We start from the raw sequence: 19,394 nt of genomic DNA, 5'->3' as shown, positions 1-19,394 counted from the left end.
CAGTCCTGCGTCTAAACAAACAGCAGGGAAATGCGCTGGAGGATTCGGATTGGGATTGGGACTGGGCTGGGAGGGTTATGAATGCGACTTTGACTGCAATGCGTTTAGTTGAGCGGATGTCGAGTGCTTCGGCAATTTGTAGCAAACTCTAGGTGCAGCTGCAGTCCCTTTGTTTGGCAGGATCGAGAGGAGCTCAGTCTGCGCTGAAGGGATATGCGGTAAATGAATGAATTAGGAAGCCAAATCCCGGATAAGCTTAAGTGTGTGGCGTGCTCAAGGCGAGGGTTCGGGACTCCAGTTCCCTTCGCCAAGTATTTGGTTTAGTTTGGTTTGGTTTGGCTTGGCTTGCCTGAGCTTATGCATTTGAGCAAAGCTCCCAGCGACTCGGAAATTATTTGAAAGAGACTCTGCACAAAGATGCAGGCAGCCCTTGACTCGCAAGGACATGCTACTATAAGTGGAAACTTTCCTTGCATCCTTCCTTTTTTCTCTCTATTTCACGTAGGCTATTCCAATATACACATATGTATGTGTACCTATATGCGGAAAAAATTGCTTCTTTTACTTATATGGGCTGTGTTTGAGCAGTTTTTTGGAGGATATATTGAAATAATTTACATTGAATTGTGCAAAAACATAAATAAATCTTGTTAATTATTAACATTTTTCCCCAGGCTCACAGCAATGCGTTTTGTGCTTTCATAATTGCCGTCCGAAATTGCATTCCTTTCGTTAGGCATTACTCTTAATTTGATTCACATTACGAACTTAGAATTCTGGTAGGATTACGCTCATTACTAGCATTTCGTTTTGAGTTCTTCAATCATTTCATTATTTCTCTTTGCACATTCTGTAAATATTCATTGCGTTCGAGGAAAAGCTTTCGCCCGCTTTTCGCCGAAAGAAAAGTACTCAATGCTGCCATGTTTTTCTCTTTTCCTTGGCTTTTTGCTTGGCTTGCCGGGATGTTTTAACGTAGTTTGCTTTTGCTTTTGGCTTCATAATATTGAAGTTTTGTTTTACCCTACCATTGCATTCAGTTGGTTTTTATTGTCTGCGTTTTTTTTAAGTATTTTCCTGTCGTCTTTGTTTGTTTGTGGAAATTAAGCGTTGAAAAATGGCGGTAAACACGGTCACACAATGCAACTACTGCACACATAAGTATTTGGAAAATTACTTTCATTTGTGTGTGCTTCGTTTGGCTTGTTATTGTCGAAGGAGTAGCCTGGCAACTGGCTTAGGTCCTGCCGATCCTACCCACGCCGATACTCTGCTACTCCGCTGCCACCCAGTTTTTGTGGCTTTCGGAGAGAGCATTTTCATTTATATTTAGTTCTTCTCTCGCCGCTTTCCTTTCGGCCATTATCATGGACCCCTTCCCGTCAGCATTTGTAAATTACAAAAATGAAATTAAGTTCACACTTTGTCATGTGGGGACATTTACGGGTTTTAATTGTTTGTGCGCTGCGTTGAGCACTTGAGTTGGAGTGCCGTGGAAATGGGAAAAGCGGGCACTGAAGGCACAAGGGCGGGCTGTGGGCAAATGTTGCCTACTTTTCGGGATAAAATGAGTAATGAAAGCTCTCGTCCTGTGTACATTAATAATTTCGTTAAATATTTACCCATGTGTGTGTGCCCTTCTAATTAGAAATTATTCTTGGCATTAAATGAGGGATCCTTTAGTGGCGTTGAGCACTTTTCCTTGAAGTTCCGCAGCTGTACTCTTTAAGTCCTTTGGTGAGCTCTTAGACTTCTGCCTCGTTGGTATCATCAGTAGTTCATCATCTGATGAATCAGGCTTTAACTTGTAGAAACTAACTTTCTTTACTGTACTCCTTTCTATTATTGCAGCCATATTTGCTCGGAAATGTTTCTTTCTCAAAAAAAGCTACAATATGTCTTCCAGAATTACAGAGATTAATAGCTAAACTATTGTAAAATATATTGAAGATATTTACTTCTTGGCTTTGATTAGAAAAAGCCGTATGCCTCACATCAGCTTACCTGTCTCCAAACTCCTCCATCGCCTCACAAAATTCTTCACGGCAACTTATTTTGCAGGGTCTTAAGGCCATTGGAGTGAAGTTTTAGGATGTCTGTATTTAATCCGGCTGTGAGTTTTCAGGCCGGTCTGTGAACTTTCCTGTTTCGCCTATTTTTTGCTTCCTTATTCCATGTGGGTTTTTTTCGAATACTTTTTCTCTTATGGCTGGCTCATCAAGTTGTAATCGCATTTGAGGAGGAAACCAATTTTGCAACCGATTTACATTCGCTTCCACTTTTTCGGAGATGACAGCGGAGAAAATGCGGTGTGTTTAAGAAGTCTCGTCGCATATCTGACGCCTTTGACTTGATATATGGCGCAGTTCTTTGAGTTACATACACGAGAAAATAAAATCAAGGCCACCACAGGCTACTTACCAATTAAAAACAAAAAGGGTAACCAGCATGGGGACTACCAGGAATTGAAGATTACAGACATAATTTTCAAATCGTTCCTATGGCAGCTAAGTTGTCTCAGTTCAATATACTGCATGAAAAGAAAGATTACTTTCTTTAAAAGTAACACTTTATAAAAGTGTGAGACTTGTTTTCCGAGGAAACTGACAGTCAGACAGCCATGGCTGTGTTGGATCAGCTGTGGAAGATTTCTCCTTAGTCTAGCAATGTTTTTCTCAGTGCACACATAACATATATGACTGTAGCTTACCTAACTTCTGGACTGATCCTGGATGTCCCCCGTTCCGCTCCAATCTGGCAGCAATTACATTCGCCCTAGCACCCGGCTTGATGGCTTGGCTTTGCTTTCAATTTGGTTGCACTTGGCAAGAGCTTCGGACCCCCAAAAAACCCAAAAAACCCAAAAAACCCAAAAAGCCCCAAAGAAAAATAGAAAACCAAAATGGAAATTAAGCTAAGCCAAAGCAAACCTAAAATGTTTTGATATTTGTTTTTGGCCCCAAGACTGTTTTGGCATCGGTGGATGCGGTCGGAGATTAGTTTGAGATTACAAAACACACAAGCACAGCCCATAAAAATCTGAGCGTAATAAAACTGAGAATAATTATTAAGGACGTTGAGGAAGGAGCTGCTGACAGTTTTCTTAATGTCAAATGGAACGGAAATTGATAAGGACGCACCAATTTGAAGCCATGTTGCGGTTGGTTGATGTTCGCCACCCCCAAATGCACGAATGCCGAAATGCCCAACCGGCCAAAAAAGGACAAAGGATCCCCCGGGAATTTGCGCTGTTAAGTGTGGCCACAGCAAAATTTAATTGCACAGTGGAATGAATTATGAATTGATGAAATTCGCTTTTCAGCCAGTAATTGAAGCCACGCCCACGCTCCGATTCAATGGCTCTTAAGTGCCCCAGATATGGCCTACAACAGCTGTTGCTACACGGCTCAACATGGCTTCCCACTGCCTGGACCCTGCCAGGACTCAGCCAGGACCCTGCTTCCACCCGAATTTTCTTCAGCAAATATTTGAATTTAGAGGCCTTCAAAGGTTGGGAAGTGGGAAATGGGAAGAGGGAAATGGGAAATGTTCGGCAAACTTTGGGGCAATCGTTGCCACTTCCCAGCCTGTTGCTCGCCCCACCCCACACAAATTATCCTCGAGGCCCAACGCCCCCAATCCTTAAACCAATGCGCCCATCCGCCCCTTGCCGCTGTCTAACAATGATGGGAAATGATTAATTTATTGAAATTTACGCTTATTGCCGTTCTCACAGCATTTTTATTTATGCCCCTTTATTTGGACAAGCGGTGCCGATAATTTGTCAAAAAGTCGTAAATTATAATAATACAAAAACCAAAGAATCAGACACACAAGTCGGGCTAAGCGAGAAAACGGAGAAAAGGTTGTGCTTCCCTTATACAGATGTAATACCCTTTCCTTTCCTTAAGCCAGAAAATGTGAGACGACTGTTTAAAATATTAACTAATAAATATCTTTCGGTTTTGCTTAAATAGTTGCCACAGTGCAATTACAAGAAGTTTACTGCGGACTCCAGTTGAAATTGCACCGAAATCCCATCAAAAAATGTCTTAAGCCCACAAATTAAACATTGCTCTTAGGTGGAATAAACGGAATATAAAATGCCTTAAGCCTTTCTGCAGGGTGCCCCAATACGGAAACCACAAGAAAAATGGTCGTGTGTTTGACTGAGCCTCAGGAAACTGGGGAAATGCAGGGGGACTGGGGGTGGATAATAAGAACCGAGCTTTCAGATTGCTTGTGGTTCATTCTGTTCCCTGAGCGGCTTGTGGTTCAGCCGCAGAACTTTGTGGGTCCAAAGTCTACCCTTCTCCAAGCCACCCACTTCTGTGTGTGGGTATATGGGCATGTGTGCGTACGTGTGCGTGTGCGTGTGTGACAAGGACAAACACATTCCAGCATTTCGAAAGCGGCAACGATAACGCCTTCAATTATTAATTATTATCACCGCAAAGCCAAATGTAAAAGCTTCAATTAAAACTTACGAACACACTGAGGGGGCAAGGATACCTGTACTCGCTCACGCTTTCGGAATTTATGCACTGAGAACAAAAGTCGTGTAAGCAAACTATGGATTCAAGATGCGTTGGCTGGTACGATAACCTCGAGTAGCTTTAAGTCAATACAAAAAAGCCGATCCACCTTGGCCAAATAATACGATTTCAAAATACCTAAATAAAAGCGTACGTATTAGTCGAAAATAAGCGTTTTTAAAGAGCATAATGCTCTTTGGACTTATTTATTTGATTTGATTAAATTTGAACAGATATTAATTTTGCACTCATTTTAAATCTATCTACCGTTTAGTTTAAAGGCCAGCTTTAAACAAATTATAAGTATGTGGAATTTACTGGTCTTTTTCTTATTTATTTCATCTGTAGGTGGTTCCATTTTTCTCTGTGCACACACCGACACACACAAGGATGACAAATGCATTGCTCGACTCCTGTCCCAGATTTTATTTCCATTTTGTTTTTTCTCCGCCCCGTTGTTAATGATTTGTACAAGGATTAATTTATACTCACTAATGGATTTCACTCGGCAATGTCCTGCCAGCATTCAATATTATCAATTACTCTCCTTCACAGCCGCTGAAGAGTCCGCCTGGAAAAACAAGACGGGAAAAGATGAAAATTAAGCAAAATTAATTATGGCCCACTGAGCAAAATTTCCACACCGCATGCGAATTGCTTGGCATTTATTTCCTCCCACCACACTCCACGGGGCTAAAAAGTGAAAATAAAATAACTCGAGTGCGAGATCAAACGGCGCTCGCATAAAAATCAACTAATTTGCACACTTAACCATGCAAAGGTCCCTCGAAGGACTGCAAATGGGGGAGGAACGCCTGGAAAAACGAGGATGTGCGATGCGGAAATGGCTGTCAATAAAATAAATGAGCGCCATTAGCAGCGGAAAATGATGAACACTCGAAAGTGTTTCGTCGGGGAGCGTGGAGCATGCTGCAGACTCTAAGGCCACGCCCACTTGCCACCGCCCCAGAAAAAATATATAAATGGCGGAATATGTACGGAAGTTATCTCCACGCAGGGAGCACAATGCAAAACACTGGCTGCGAAATGACCCGGAATGCCAGGCAGTGAGGCAAGAGATTTTGTTTGCGTAGGGAAATTGACTGATATCGGATACATCAAGTTGGCTGATAGCCGGCAGCGGGCTAAGTGAAATTCATTCGACTGGCGACTGGTAGAGGAATTATTTTTCTCAAGTCGACTTCAGTAGTGCAATGCAGGAAAAAGAGATTCCAGCTATCGCGAAATTATCGCGCCATAAAAAATTTCAGTTCACCAAAAGAAGTTATCAAACACAGTTTGAAGGCAACCACAAGAGGAACGCCGAATTAAATTTGTAAAATCTACAATCTCTCAAATGAGCGTTGCGGTAGTTATCTCAAGTAAATTAGTCGTGCATCTAGGATCTCGAGGAAAGTAAACGGCATGATTTAATCACTGTAAATTGGCATTTTTTCACTGTGATTTTTCTGAATGCTGCCAGCTGACTAGATCGCACGATAGTCAGCCAGACGTCTGCTGGCGCTTGTTGGGTGGCGCTTTCCGCCCAGTGGGCTGTGGGAGTGGGTGGTGGAAGTGGGTGGTGGAAGTGGGTGGAAGTGGGTGGTGGAAGTGGGTGGTGGAAGTGGGTGGTGGAAGTGGGTGGTGGAAGTGGGTGGTGGAAGTGGGTGGTGGAAGTGGGTGGTTGTGTGGGTCACAAAGCCGAAGGCAAACAAGTCGCGTACATTTGTGCAAATAAAATTTGCTTGAATAATTTTATGAATGGCATACACACTGAGCAAGGAGCAAACGAACAAGAAGAGCAGAGTAGAATAGCGGGTAAAATGCGGTGAACAGGAGCCAACTATTGCAGGGAAAGCCGGAAAAACGTGGAAACGTCGGGCGATGCAATTTATTATTACATCAAAGGGTTACCTGCGCCCCTGAGTGTGAGTGTGAGCATGAGTTGAGCTTTCAGTGTATTTTCTTGCGGTGCACTTTCCACGTGCCGTCACACTCCCCATGTCTGTGTGTGCCTGGTGTTTAAATAAACGACAACACTTGAAATAAATTGCAGCAAATCAAGTTAAATAAATAGTGCGAGTGTGCGTGGGCCGAGGAGGAAAAGAGGAAAGGACGGAGGAGTCGTTATCACTCACACACTCTCACCACAGTTTTCCATTTTCTTTTTATGCGCACACATGTGTGTGTGTGCTGGCATGTCGTCATCTGGAAAACTGGCATTGCTGCGAACCTAGAGTTTCATTCCCGCCGACTTTTCTGGAAAAGTTCCGCGGTATTTTTTTAGATTAATGTACGGCTTATGCGTGTGCGGTATCAATTATTCGGGGCATTCAAATTAAAAAACTCTGGTGATTGCTTGCCAATATATCCATTGGAGCATTAAATTTACGAACAGTTTAGAAATAGTGGCGAACTAATTACCCTTAACCTACTAATTAATTACCCTCGACTTAATTAGTGGCAATAGAGAGTAAAATACACTTGCCACCAAACACGGCGTCTCACTTGCGCCTGCTGTTGCAGGACGTCAGTTGAACGTCAGGTGTCAACTTTTCTCATTAACATGTTTAAAATGTGCATCAAGCTGTCTGGCAGCACAAATTTAGTTAACAATACACGGAAAAAAATGCCGTACCACCACCCATCAAGTCTCTGTGAACACTGATTGTAGTTTCCAAGTCATAAAAAAAAACCGCTTCGCCCGGCCCATACTGTTTGTTTGCAAAATATCAATTATCAATTGAAGCCCCCTCGAATGCGATTGAAACTACAAGCGATATAATGTGCATTTACTGCCACGCCCCCTTCGGCAGATTAGTTGGCTCGGGCGTGGCAGTATCAATTAACGTGGCAATTAACCGTGCGTAATCGGTTTCCACATTAATCGCTTGCATTAATCAATTGAGTTCGAATAGCGGCTCAACTCAAGTTTCCAGCGATTTTTTAACCAATATTCAAGCGCTTTTAATTTACATATTTTTTTTAGACAAAGAGCTGCCTTTTTGTTCACTTGCGAGTGGAAAACACTGCCATGATTCTGGTTTCTTGGCCACGGAGAGGTTTGGCAATTATCTTCACTGGTTATTTAATTTATTCATACTCGTATTCAATTTATTTTATATTTGCTGTTACATTTTATTTTTGAATGCCTTCATTTTGGAAATTAAATGGCTTACTCAACACCCTTTTTGAAAACTTAAAGTAGCAGTCCTAAGATAAGATTTCTCTCAGTCTTGGATTTTTCATTACCGGTCCCCAAAGGAAAGTATACTTTGATTAAGTGCGTGCTCCGACATTCCGGCTGGGAGATTGACTCATTTGCCCATTTTTGATGGAATGTCGCCAACTAAAATGTTTTCCACTTTCCCGCCCACTCAGGGCTGCGACCCCCACTAGGCGCCGCCCCTGCTTTCCCATTTTCCGCAGCGCCGCCAAGTTTATCGCGTTGTTTGCCTTTGCCGCTTTGTCAACACAAAAAACGAAAAGAAAAGCAAAGAAAAGAAAAGAAAAGGCAACAAAGAAAAGTGGGGAAAGCCGGGAGAAGCCGCGCCAAAAGTAAACGAAAAGGGTTGTAAAAATGTAATGGCGAGTTAAATAAAAGAACGAACGTGCTGAGGGGGCCAGAAATATGCCAACACTCACACAGGCGAACAAATGTACGAAAATATATATTCAAAAGTGTCATAAATGTAATACAACTTTTCCTTTATGACAACTGCATATGTGTGTGTGTGGGTGTGTGGGTGTATGTGCCTTGTCGTTTGTGCTGGCGCGTTGTTCGAGTGCCACTCTGCTGAAACTTCTCCCGGCCAATGAAAATAAAAATAGAGTTCAAATAAAATAAAACGAAGTGAAATGTGCGGAGGGGTGGGCAACTAAAAAACAAATATCGATGTAAACTTTGTCCGCACAATGCTACAGTGTGTGTTTCTGTGTGTGTCTGTCCATCTGTGTTTTCGTACCCCCATAATGCGTTTCCATTTTCCATCGTAGGCTAAGCTGTTGGGTCAGTTAGCTGCACGGCTTACTTCGGAGGAAGGCCGAAGTGCCGGAAAATAAATTTGGAAATGTTGCTTGACAATCGAACAATGCAGAAACTAAATGAGAAAGAACAGGCTATAGCTGAATAATAGTAAAATAATAATGAATCAGGCCATTTAAAGGGACCATCCGTTTTCGCTTAGGCGAAGTAATATAAAATGGTAAATAGAAACTGAGTAACAGCCGCAAAATCGCCACTGCGTGTGCTGCCATCCACAGAGAAAATTGGCATAAGGCATATAAGTTAAAACTATAGCGGATATAGTGTTTGTTTATTCGACTTGCTCGAACATACATAGTTTTAAGCGACAAGGCAAAAGTATCAAAATACAGTTCATCAAATGGCTTACCACCAATAAGATCGGTTAGCAAATATACTCGCCCATTATTTCCGGCTAGTTAGGCGCACTTATCAATTAAATTGAGCTTAGAGCCAACCCGCTTTACAGACATGGAGTGCAACGTCTGTCTGTCTGCGTGTGTGCGTTGCAAAGTGCTCTTCAGCTTTCCACTGCAAGGATTGCAAGTATTTTCGCAGAAATTTAAATATGAACTGAAGATTAAAAATATAAAGAGGACGAGCAATCGAAATCAGTTTTATTGAATGTGGAAAAGGTCGGGAAAATGTGCAGGCAGATGACACGTTGGTATGCAGATTTCCACCAGCAGTGGCGCCGTCAAAATAACTGCCTACGGCCAAAAAACAAAAAGAAAACAAGCGGAAACGGGGAAATGCCGCTACTACAACTTCCGTTTTCACATCACTCATACTCGCACTCACACTCACACTCACTGACAGCCACGCTCACACTCATACTCGCGATACCTGAGAGAAGGAGGAGACAGACAGACAGCACAAAAGAACAAGGCAAAGAATTGAACCTGCAGGAAAATAAATTAAAAACAACGAAAAATGAAGTGGGTGGCGAGCGGAAAAAGAAAGCAAAGTGGAGCACAGGAAGCCGCGAACTGAACTCAGCCAGACATGGAAAAAACAGCAGACAGCTAGACACTGAAAGAAACTGAATTCGACTTTTACTTTTACTTGCAATCTGCAATGCGGTAAATGAGAGTCAAGTCTTCAATAAATTCGACCACATAATATTTATTTTAGGCATGTAATTGGATGGAATGGAAATGATGGAAATAGACTAATTACAGGTATATGGCAATACAATTAACTGAAACGCATATGTATCCCAGCCAAATGGCGTACTAAATGTTAAAAATATACACAGGAAGTAGCCCCAAACACACTACTTTTTTCATCGAACTGTCACATAAAAACCCAGTTTTTTTTAGCAAAAGCACGAAATATTTACCGAACTTTATAACCCTATAATACGGTCCTCGAATTCGTTCTCAGTGTAGAAACCAAACCAGACCAACAGAACCAAACAGAACCAAACCGAACCGAACTGAACCGTATGCGAGGCATTTGCGCCAAAAGTTATGCTGCAGGCAGTGGAAGCTGCCCCTTAACCCACTGAAGCTGTGGAAGATTGCTTAAAGTTTTATTGGTTGTTGTTTGCAAAGCAAAAACTTTACTTTTGCGCGCTTTTCTAACGGTGCCGACACCCGCATACTCGTACACGGGGGGAAATCGGGGCAGGGTCGTGTGTGGCCAAAGTTGCCAATGGATCCTTTTCAGTCGTGTACTCCTGCGTCCTGCGGACTCCTTTTCCTTTCGATTTGCCGTTCTCATTTCCTTGCTCGTTTTTTCGGCGCTTTCTTCGCCTTTGCGTCTATCGCTTTTCTATACAAGTCCAAGTACGTATTCCTTTTTGTGGAAACTGAAACTGCCGTTAGTCAAGAGGAGCCATTTCCATTGCCATTTCAGATCCCATTTTCCCACCCACCGATTCTGCCAATCCAGAAGAAGAAGGCGGAAGTGGGAGCCAAAGTTGAAGCTGCAGTCCAATTGGAAGCCAAAGTTAAAGTTAAAGTTAACGTTAAACTTTAAGCTGAGGTCGAGGTCATCGCTAACATCTCCCGTGTAATTTTCATAAACAAAATAGTTAAGCATCGCCGCCAGTTGTCTAATGGCAGCTCGTCCTTGGGGCTTCCGCCCATTGTAATAATAACCATAATCATTGACTTCATCGCCTGCTGCCCGGTCATTTCAAGTGCAAGAGTACACCAGAACAACGAAAGTTTGTTTCTCCCCCTTGAACTGCAGATGGTAAGTACACCGGAATACAGCGGCAGAGTATTATGATTCCCATTGACTATTTTGATGGATGGTGGCATAAAAAGGACATTTCTGCAGTTGGTAATAGATCGGATCATACATACTCTCCACAGTCTTGCTTTCGATTTCAAATGAATGCTCTCTATAAAATAACAATTCTAGCTATTATTTCCGTGTACTCTAAATAGAAGGGGCCATAGCTTATGCACGACTTACCTCGCCAGAGAACCGAGCAGATAAAGCTGTGGAAATTCCACTAAGCGATGCAAATTGAAGGCTCAGAAGAACTTTAAGTCCATGGAAACTCGCTGTTTTTGTTTTTGGAATTTGGAAGATTAGCTTAGAAGGGTAGACAACGAATTTGATAAGGGTTGCTCGAGAAACGAAAAACACAGAACAGACAAGAGAGAACGCTATAGTCGGGTTCCCCGACTATCTGATACCCGTTACTCAGCTAGTGAAAGTGCGACACTGCCCTTTTGGGCGGTTTGTGGGCGTGGCAAAAAGATTTTTGGTATATAGAAATAAATTTACTAGACGAACAAAAATGTGAAAAAATTTCAAAACTTTTTTTAAAAGTATGGGCGGTTTGTGGGCGTTTGAGTGGGCGTGGCAAAAAGTTTTTCTGCAGATCAATAGAAACTAATAATACTAATAGATAGATGGATAGATAGATTATAGGTATGGACTAGTGTAACCCCATACAAAAAAACCAAACTAAATATCTCTCCCCGTTCTGTAGTTATTAATTTAGGCCAGAAAAAGTGGTCAAATTTCCCACTGTGCACTGGCGGAAATTGAAAGGCACATGACAATCCATTTCATCAGCAGTTTAGTTGCCTTCGGAACGTTTCGGTGACGGTGGAGTTGCAGTGTTTTAGTGCTTTTCATAGCCAACTGTGGGTAATTTTTGCATTTTCTAGCGGCTTAAAACTTTTGAATATTCCTTTTTTATACTGACACATATTCTTATTTCAAGATAAGTACTACATACAACCAAAAAAAATGCTTTTAATGCCAGATGGTTTTCTTGTCAGTGATTTATTGATCACATCTTGCGAAACTGTATAATATATGTATGTATGCAATATATGTATGTAACTATATGGAAAATTGGTGGAAAAAGGTTTCACTTTCCGCAAATATGCTATAAAAATGCTATATGTATGTATATGATATTTAACCCCATTGGCGCTAAATGTATAATCTAGCATTAAATTTATATCTCTGTGGATCACAAAAAATAACTAATTATAAAAACTATTAGGAATCCAAGAAGTGCGCTGTAAGCTCCGCCTTCCTAGTCAGTCCGTTGAATGCGGATCCTAGGGTGAATTAGGTGGCACTCAGCACCGAACTAGGAGCCCCTCCAATTTGGGAGTGAAGCGGAGTGTCCAGTGAGTAGGGAGGAGTAATCGATGCCTAGTGCCCTGATTGTATTGTATGCGTTCTTCGTGTGGGGCTGACTGAGCCAAATCAACAAAAGTCAACATTTCAACAACAAAGTCCTTGACTGTTGAACTTAACCGGGCATCCAGCACACACACACGTTCCGATAGAGAGGGGTATATGGCGACAGAGGGAGAGGGAGCGGGAGAGGGGGACAGCTCATGCCATAACAGAGCATAATAGAAAAACCGTGTCTGCAAGCATCTTGGGGCTATAAGCTTCATGTCTACGACATTTTTTCGGGCTCTTCCGGGGTTTGTAGCATCCCCTGAGTGTATACTGTACAGTCAATGTCAGTCAATATTTTGCCAGACTGTTCGGGAGGGAGCGGGACGCAGAGCTGGGCTTCAGGGGAGAGGGACAGAGAAGGCAGCTGGCAAATGGAATTGAATTGAAAAAGAATGAAGACCGAAGACCGACAACCGACAACTGACAACCGAACTGAAAAGGAAAACGAGATCCGAAACGAGGGGCAACAATAACAAAACTAAATTACATATGCACACAAAACTTGTCAATGTTTGCAGTAAGAGAAAAGCCTGGTCGTCCCTCTTATGTACTTGTGTTTAAATAGTCAGGCATTTCCAAGGCAGCTTTGATTTGCCATCTACATTGTTTCTTGTATGAGATTTCCTCCTTTATTGATAGATAATATTTTTAGAAGAAGCTGCGGAACATCTTTTACAAAAATAAGGATAATGCAACATGCTATTTATGCGCAGTACCCCTGGTTTCTCGTCGTGTATGTGTGGATCTCTGTGTGAGTGGTCGTTATGCGAAATGACAAGAAACAAACCGAACAACAACAACAATGGCAAACACATTTTCTGATTAGTTTGCAGAGGCCGCATTAGTCCCCAGTCGCTTAGAAACGCTGACAAGCGCAAAAATCTGTATAAACTGCCGAACGAACGAAAGAGGCGGCTTCTGCAGCAAGGGTCAAGCGGCAAGAGAGAGAGGGAGGGATGGAGGTAAGGAAAGATTGACAGCGCTGTCAAAAGTGTGGAAAACTTTCAAGGCGAAGAGCACTCACACACACTCACAAACTTATGAGTGTATATATGTACATACATTGTGCAAAGCGAATTATCCAAACTTGAAGCTTTGCTTTGCATTACTAATAAGCCCCACCTCACGATTGGCAAACTCCTCTAATTAGCTTTCAAATCGAATTTAAATTATTCAAGAGACTACAAGAGCCCGAGACGAGGATTATGGAGCTGCATCTCGAGTCGGGAATGAAACCTGCATTTTCCATTAGGCAAATTACGTTAAAGGAATAGAACAGGACCAATTCAATGAGCGGTGTGCACTTTCAAGTGGCAATATTCGGCAATATTATTGTATTGCAGCTACTCGCATGAGGATTTCATAATTAAAACCATTTGATGACATATTACAAAGCAATACAGCAATGCTGTAATGCCATCTTATTGGCTTCGTTCAAAGGTATTTATACCCGTTACTCGTAGAGTAAAAGGGTATACTAGATTCGTTGAAAAGTATGTAACAGGCAGAAGGAAGCGTTTCCGACCATATAAAGTATATATATTCTTGATCAGGATCAATAGCCGAGTCGATTTGGCCATGTCCGTCTGTCCGTCCGTCTGTCCGTCTGTCCGTCTGTCCGTCTGTCCGTCTGTCCGTCCGTATGAACGTCGAGATCTCAGGAACTACAAAAGCTAGAAAGTTGAGATTAAGCATACAGACTCCAGAGACATAGAAGCAGCGCAAGTTTGTCGATTCATGTTGCCACGCCCACTCTAACGCCCACAAACCGCCCAAAACTGCCACGCCCACACTTTTGAAAAATGTTTTGAAATTTTTTCATTTTTGTATTAGTCTTGTAATTTTCTATCGATTTACCAAAAAACTTTTTGCCACGCCCACTCTAACGCCCTCAAACCGCCCAAAGCTGCTACGCCCACACTTTTGAAAAATGTTTTGATATTTTTTCATTTTTATATTGGTCTTATAAATTTCTATCGATTTGCCAAAAAACTTTCTGCCACGCCCACTATAACGCCTACAAACCGCCAAAAATTGTGTTTAAGACTCTCCTTCTCCCTTCCACTAGCTGAGTAACGGGTATCAGATAGTCGGGGAACTCGACTATAGCGTTCTCTCTTGTTTTGATTTTAATCAAGCTAATTCACAACGACAAGGAGCGCTGCAGACGAAAGCCACGACTATCAGATGTCAGTTAATCAGCTAATCAATTTCAAAATAAATGTACGTCAGCTGACATTCCACATATCTACATCTACTGGCTTTGCTTTTATACGCCATTCTATGCCTTTTAAGCCGTATTTAACTAATTCCTTTGGAACCTTTATCGGATTTCAAAGTATTGGAATCTTTTGCCCGCTTCGTTCTGCTTGTTATATACTTTTTAATAGGTGCTTACTCTATTAAATAAATAAAGAAATCCTAAGATTAAGATTACTCAACATCTTGTTAGAGTTTTAACATAAAACTAATCTCTATGGACATTTTAGATGTCGTTTACGCATCCTTCTGCAAACCTGCAAGGAGAATTAAACATTTTCACTTGGTCAGCAACACATTAACTGGCCACTTCCCCTCCCACAAACTCGAAAAATTAGCTCAGCAGTTCACTTTTGGGCTTTTCGCCGATTTTTTCCTGCCAGTATGAGTGGCATCCTATTAGCCTCGTTTGTGGCCGGACTCTGGTGAAACTCGTTTTTAATTTTCCACATTTTCTCTGCAGCTCTCTGCCATTTGTTGTAGAATTTTTCCCTTGGATTTTCGCACGCATTCACCCACTTTTTACTTTGTCACTGCTCTTCTGCCACTCCTACCGCGTATTAATGAGCCGTCGTCCTTAACACGCTCTTGAATTAGTTGCCAAACGACATTCGCTGTCGTTTTTTCACCTCGCGCAACTTTTGCTGGAATTCCGTGGGTTCAGCAAGAAGCGAGAATATGCGCAAATGAGCGGAGGCGGTTTGGGGCAACTTTCATTCCTTTCGCTACCCGAAGACACTTGTGGTCCTCCACTTTTCACCTCTGGCAGCCGCACCCAAGCACTAGCCGTTTTAATTTGCCCTCGGATTTTGGGGCTTTGCCCGCTTAAATTTAGCTTACTGGCTGGCAAAAGCTTTACAGAAATGGGGAATGCTACAAAAAGAGTTCTCCTTTCGACCATCTTGATGGGTATTTAATTTTCATTCTCTTTGGGTATTTAAAGGTGGAATATGAAAATCATGCTTTGATTAGTATAGTTCCATATCTCTATAAGATAGTATGAAAATGTTTTTAAGCCCATGTGTCCGACAAAGCTCACTGAGATTTCAACTTATTAAACATGTATTTAAGACTATGTTTAAGAATGCGTTCCCACAATGCAAAGTACTCTTTATACCCGTTACTCGTAGAGTAAAAGGGTATACTAGATTCGTTGAAAAGTATGTAAAAGACAAATGGAAGCGTTTCCGACCATATAAAGTATATATATTCTTGATCAGGATCAATAGCCGAGTCGATATGACCATGTCCGTCTGTCCGTCCGTATGAACGTCGAGATCTCAGAAACCAAAAAAGCTAGAAAGTTGAGATTACGTATACAGACTCCAGAGACATAGAAGCAGCGCAAGTTTGTCGATTCATGTTGCCACGCCCACGCCCAAAAACTGTCAGTGTTGAAGACTCTCCTTTGCAGTAGAGGGTATCAGATAGTCGTGGACTCGACTATAGCGTTACCTCTTGTTTTTTTATTTACCGAAATTGTGTATTTGGACTAGCGTTATATTAACCTTATTGGACAACTTAATCTAATCTGTGTTAAGTTAAACGAATTTTTCCTGATATCAAAGTTATTTGATTACATTGGGTAGTTATTAAAGGAAATGGAATAATAATATATGGTAAAGAATTGAAAGGATTCATATGTATCAGGTTTATGTCAAGTCAGGTTTAGGGGGTGGCGTTTCAGTCTTCTTCTCGTTCTTGTCCGATGACTTTGGGCTGCGATACTTGGATGAGATTCTAGCCTATCATTATACTTTTTCGATAACTCGTGAATCCTGTCTCCAATTTTTGGCACCTTCAGATCGCTTTCAATGTCTCTGGTCCTCATGTACCAAAGAGCGCCTGTGACCTTCCTGAGCGTTTAGCATTTTATTCAGGTGCGTTTTGGCAGCGATCCCGTAAACATGTATGGCATAAAATATGCCAGGAGATTTTAACCTTATTGGCGAGGGAAAGTTTGTTGCGGGCAGCAATTAACCACGACATTGTAGAGACCTTGGTCTTGAAAGAGTGCTGTATCGCCGTAATATGCCTTTCAAAGATTAATTTCCTATCTAAGATCACTCCGAGGTATTTGTAAGATGACTTGTGGTCAAGCACTGTTCCTTGAACTGGCGGCTATCGAATTAAAGATCTTAGCGACCTGGTAAATAAATTACTGCTGTATACTTTTGGGCAAGAAGTGGGGCTTCTGAACCCCCATTGATTGCCACGACTCCTAATCATAGTTTCCAATTCAATAAAACTAAAAAACAACAAAGTCATAGTTTTCAAAGGAATATTGGAAAATTCATAAGAGGAGGTTTTCACATTCGACGTGAACCGTTCAGTGCAACTACCGAGTTGTATAACTTCGTCTGGACCCATTTCGAGGTTAGCTTTCTCTTGATTTCGCTCTCGCAGGTTCTGTGCCTTCTTTTTGCTGCTGCTCATTTTGCGCCTAATTTCCGCTTTAATTTTCTCGTTTTATTCAAAACTCTTTCTCCGCCATACAATCTCCTCCTCTGAAGTCATCCCCAGTTCCTTTTCTTAGCAGCGAACGCGTTTGGAATTCGTCCGACAAAGACGAAGACATTTGGCCCATAACAATTAGGCAGGCTTTTGGCCGTGTATATCCCGCGTAGGCCAGCATTTCCATTGGATTCGTCCTTTGGCTCCTGTCTTTGACTTTGACTTTCAATAACTGGCTGGGCTTTTGTTTAATCCCCGCACCTTTTCAGTTGCTGCTGGTCAGTGCTGACGTAGGCGGCCCACACAAATACAAACACAAATACAAATCGAAGTAGGATACACTGTGAGAAATGCGGGAGCTCTTAAAGAGGCGTCGAATCCAACGGCTTTTTAAAGTTTTTGCGTCAAAAGTTTTCATTTATCCCAATAGAAAAAATAAAAACAACAATGTTAGCTTTATTGGGTATATGAAAGCATTCTGTAGCATTGGAAAGCAAAAATATTTCACGAATTTATTGTTGTTAATTCCTTGGACTTAGGAGTATTTTTTCGTATCAGAGTACATCCTCCTAAGGTAATTATAATCGAAATAATCATAGCTTCAAAAATGGGCCTGATTGCACATATTGATTTTTAATTTCATCAAACAGTTTCTGGTGAATAATAATAGGCAACTTTATCATTGCCTAAATCTCACTTGACGTCGTACATTTTAGGCTTACTTTTTATACCTGTTACTCGTAGAGTAAAAGGGTATACTAGATTCGTTGAAAAGTATGTAACAGGCAGAAGGAAGCGTTTCCGACCATATAAAGTATATATATTCTTGATCAGGATCAATAGCCGAGTCGATCTGGCCATGTCCGTCTGTCCGTCTGTCCGTCCGTATGAACGTCGAGATCTCAGGAACTACAAAAGCTAGAAAGTTGAGATTAAGCATACAGACTCCAGGGACATAGAAGCAGCGCAAGTTTGTCGATTCATGTTGCCACGCCCACTCTAACGCCCACAAACCGCCCAAAACTGCCACGCCCACACTTTTGAAAAATGTTTTGAAATTTTTTCATTTTTGTATTAGTCTTGTAATTTTCTATCGATTTACCAAAAAACTTTTTGCCACGCCCACTATAACGCCTACAAACCGCCAAAAACTGCGTTTAAGACTCTCCTTCTCTCTTCCACTAGCTGAGTAACGGGTATCAGATAGTCGGGGAACTCGACTATAGCGTTCTCTCTTGTTTTCTCTACATACAGGAGCCCCGAAGCTTTCTCACACACGTGGGCACGTATATGTGTGTGAGTTTGCGTAAAAATTTCATACGCCAGCAGAAAATTCATTCGCGCGTGTCCTCGTCTGCCCCCTGCCCCTCCCCACGCCAACACTGTCCCTGCCACGAACTTGATCCTTGCCATAAATTGACCCTTTGCGATGTGGGGCGGGTGTGTGGGTATGATTTATAAATGAGATGATGCACCACGCCTCTCGTTCGGTCGCGCGGTTTGCTATCCCTGTCACAGCTGCCACCTTGGGCGGCAGTTCCAATTGACCTGCTCATAAATGTTGCAGTGGATTTGACACCACTGGAGCGGGGTGGGGTCCTGGCAACCACACATTGTTCGCTCGACCGCAACTAGAAAGCAGCTTGAATAATTTGAGGACCATCACCAGCCAGGAGCTTCCCGAATGAGAGCAAACGTAGCCGCGGCACTGCTGATTAGATAGGCCCATGAATACTGAGTACTGAGTTGTCCTCGAAGTAAACATTGCCAGTTCATGTACGAAGTAATTGCAAGTAGAGTGCATCTATCGAAGACTAAACGCTATACCTCTATATCCATGCACTTCGCGACTTGGCGGCCTTTCAACCTTTCCTCACTTCTTACACTTTACGTTTATTTTATTGATTTATTGCGTCCACACTGCTTATCAAAACTGCTTTCTCCAAAGTGGGTACTTTCCATGTAATATATCCAATTCCACTTGCGGTTTTAATTAAAACTCCACCCATTCTGCTACATATGATTTTTGTAGTACACCATATACCCGTATCATTCCTTTCGCTTTTCTTATCTATGTAAAGCTCTACCCCTTTGGGACTTAATTTGCTGGGCAATGCTGTCTTCGCTCTTGATTGTTTGTTTATTTTATTATTAAATTACCCATAATTTGCTCTGAGCTGGCGAGTGGGAGTTGGAGTGGCAGTGTGTTGTGTTGTGTTTCTGGAGCGGATCGGAGAGGAGGCAGGGACGTGGGCGGGGCAATCACCTGAGGAGTCAGTTCAATCACGAGGTAATTGAATAATACAAAGGATTCCCGCTTGAACCGCTCCCTGCAACGGCTGTGAACCGAGCAGAGGGCCCACGCAATAGCCCCTTCTGCAAACGACGCCCATGTTCTTTGGGCTTTGGGCTCAGCAGTGATTTCGAGCCTATACGAGTACGATTATGTACGC

The 19,394-nt window shown here is 42.1% G+C and overlaps 1 protein-coding gene across 1 annotated transcript in view; it reads right to left on the bottom strand.

Moving 5' to 3' along the window:
- LOC120457339 (chaoptin) overlaps positions 1 to 19,394 on the bottom strand; it is a 210,111-nt gene that overhangs the window by 145,962 nt on the left and 44,755 nt on the right. Inside the window, exon 3 of the mRNA XM_039644848.2 lies at positions 5,028 to 5,106. The gene's annotated coding sequence lies outside the window, so the exon portion shown is untranslated. The remainder of the gene's footprint in view (positions 1 to 5,027; positions 5,107 to 19,394) is intronic.

The sequence above is a fragment of the Drosophila santomea genome, chromosome X (assembly GCF_016746245.2).
Source record: "Drosophila santomea strain STO CAGO 1482 chromosome X, Prin_Dsan_1.1, whole genome shotgun sequence".
In the NCBI taxonomy this organism is placed as follows: Eukaryota; Metazoa; Arthropoda; class Insecta; order Diptera; family Drosophilidae; genus Drosophila; species Drosophila santomea.
The sequence above is the reverse complement of the archived record's forward strand: the minus strand, read 5'-3'. Positions and strand labels throughout refer to the sequence as shown.